Genomic DNA, 3,241 nt, shown 5'->3' with positions numbered 1-3,241 from the left:
CCAAACCTCCATCTTCTCCTTCAGTGGAGGAATTTAATGCAGTTGTTGTAATTGCATCAGTTCAGATTTATCATTTAAATCCAGCAGCTCATCTGCTCGCTCTCTATATAATGACCCAGTTTCTATTAATTTTAGGTTAGGAACACATGAGCCAAAGCTGAACGCTCTGCTGAACGCTTTGATCCAAAGACTTTCCCCATAACTCTCTAACTTTAGCAGCCAAGCAGCGACCTTGATCGGTCTGACCTCGCTGCTGTTGGTCCCGGATGATAAGCTGCCATTGACATTCGTTATCAATGTGTTCACTATCTCTGGGCACGCCTAACCTCCTGGACAAAACAAACAGCTTATGTACACACACACACACATCTGGTTCACTATTCCAGAGGGGACTTTCCATGGACTTCCATTCCGTTCATTCTACAGAGTAATCCTAACTGTGACCCAACTCCTAAACATTGCAGCTTCATACCTAACCCTAACCTAAATCACACCTTAGTCCTGAACCAAACACCTCCACCTAAAACAGTACCCATGAGGAGCAGAAAGCGGCCCCCTCTAGAGTCTCCACAATGTTAGGAATACACACTTCTAGTTTCTATCCATATTAAGACTTTACATTCACCGACACAGAATTTATATAGTGTATTTATGCTAACCCTGAGATTCAGCCTAACCTTAACCTGAATTATTTCACACCATTCCTCTAAAGGACTCTCGAAGGTTAGAAATGGGGTCTGCCACTTTAGGACCAGCCTTTGGTCCCCATAAGGCCTGTTGGTCCTCAGAAGGTTGGTAAACAGACCAGAACCGATCCTAATAGGTAATATAAACAAGCACACACACTAGGAGCAGAGTGCACAGTCAGCACAAGTGTCAAACAGCCGCTGTCCATTTGTGCGTGTTTATATCACTCCACCCCCGGCTCGCACGCTAGCTGACCCACTTGTGACCCTGACATCTCAGTGAACTCTTGTGTGCAACCAAGTTCACTGATTATCACTTGGAGAGAGAGAGATTTGTAGACACCACCTGACAACAGATCTGTATGATCAGATATCAGTATGGCAGACTCACTAAATCATCATCACCCAATGATCCAGTTCTGTTTGTTTGGTTTCATATCATGAAGATCTAATCAAACAGGCTTGTTTATAAAACACCAATTAACACCTGAAGGAACTTTACAGAATCGATTCAGTCAGATTGGTTCAAAGTTTTCTATCTAAAGTCGGGCACACACTGTACAATTTTCTTCAGGAATCGTAAGGTTGGGAGATAATCAAACATTTGGAATTCAGTCCAACGTCTTAAGGTCACATCAGAGTGAGAATGAAATATTGTGAGCTGTGAACTTTTAAAACCTGCAGTTTGCGTCGTTCAGTTTGAGCTGCAGCTGAATGCCACGATGGAAAATATCGCACAGTGTATGCCCGGCCTAACTAAAACCAGCTGATTGCATCGACTCATTGACTCAAATGCAATCCCTCACACTAAGCATGCTTGCAGCGACAGTGGAGAGGAAAAACTCCCTTTTAACAGGAAGAACCCTCCAGCAGAACCAGGCTCAGTGTGAGCGGCCATCTGCTGTGGCCGACTGGGGTTCAAGCGACAGGAGGAAGGGATGAGCTGCGCCTAGCGACAGCGAATCATGAGGAAAGCTGTGCAACAGATGCAATAGCTTAGTATTTTTCATTGGCCAATCTATAGAAGTGTAGTAGCAGAATGCCACCAATAGGAGGCAGTTTACATTAGTATGTTTGCATTAAGCCAATATGTGAGACAGCTTGTGATAATACAGCAGATGAAGGGTTAACCCGCGTCCTTCCTCAGTGATGAAAGGTTGAGAGTTAGATTCCCCATATTGGTTCCAAAGCAGGGTGTGTTGTTTATAAATCTATTAGACTTTCTTTGGCTCACTGGAAAAACGATCTAGAAATAACAAAAAATGTCTTAAATTAAGTGTATTTACCCTTAATTAATTGAGATGGTTTGCCAATAAAATTAGTATTTTTACTCTTAAAATAAGCTAATTAGATAATATGCACTTAAAATAAGACAATGCAATTGAATTTTCTTATTTTAAGTGTAAATTGTCTTGTTCCATTGGCAAGATGTCCTTTTTACCTCCTCAATCCAAGAACAAATACACTAATTTTAAGAAAAAATGACTTATCTAGATTTTTATTTGTTCCAGTGCTGAATCCGGTGAAAATCCCTGAATGATTGATTGGATTCGGATGTAACCTCTATAGCTGGAACTAAGCTAACTGCCACTGCGTTACTGCCATGTTTTTACCATCTCTGTGTTTCCTGCGATTGAATGGGACGAGTTACAGGCTCCCATAGAGCCAGGCACACTCAGGCACTCATGGTGGACTACAAACAGTCTGCCTTACTGTTTGGTGCAGACTGAAGGGGAAACATCCTCACAAAGGTCAGGTTTTACAAACATGTTTGATGCTCGTCGTCACTCAGTAAATAACTCAGCAGGAAAAACATGAAACTATCAGACGCTCATTACTGCCCGGTGCTCCCATCTGCTTCTCAGCCAATCAGAGCTTAGGATGAGTTTAAACACTGAACTCAGAACATTTAAACTGAGTGGAAACAGGATTCCTTTGTTAAACGCTAACGATGGATGGAGCATCGATTCAGACTCTGCTGGGGGTCATGACCAACATGTATGGATTAAAAATATCCTTTAGTGACTGACAAACCAGGGTCCTGATCAGAAGCCCCCCCCTCTGAACTGAAACATCCCTCAAAGATGATTTGCCTTGTTAACCACACGGCTGTATTTTCCTTATGAATGATGCAACGTTTAGGGAAATCAAAAGTTGCTTCAGCTGTGAAACATTTATGATCAATAAGTATTGTTAGAAAAAAAATAACCAAAGCAGGATCCCTTCCCCTGCTGCAGTTCTACATTCAGCAAGTAAATTTAGTTTAGTCCAAAGCATCGTAACTACATAGTTCCTTCTTCCTTTAGCTCAGCTTAGCTTTTCTGGACACCACTGATCTACAGATTTAATGACGCTCCTCAGATGAGAGAAACTCAGAGCAGATATTATTAGTAGTTTATATTTTTATTAAGGTGTTAGTTGTTCCTATGTGGCCAAGTTGTTCAGCAGGATGAGTCTTAGAGCAGAGTTTTTAGTTTCTAATAGATTCAACCTTTAACCTCTATTCTATAAAGAAAGAATGAGGAGAATCAAGACTCCTGTTTTAGTTTTTTTTT

The sequence above is a fragment of the Cyprinodon variegatus genome, unplaced genomic scaffold (genome assembly GCF_000732505.1).
Source record: "Cyprinodon variegatus isolate N-32 unplaced genomic scaffold, C_variegatus-1.0 Scaffold189, whole genome shotgun sequence".
Classification (NCBI taxonomy): domain Eukaryota; kingdom Metazoa; phylum Chordata; class Actinopteri; order Cyprinodontiformes; family Cyprinodontidae; genus Cyprinodon; species Cyprinodon variegatus.
The sequence above is the reverse complement of the archived record's forward strand: the minus strand, read 5'-3'. Positions refer to the sequence as shown.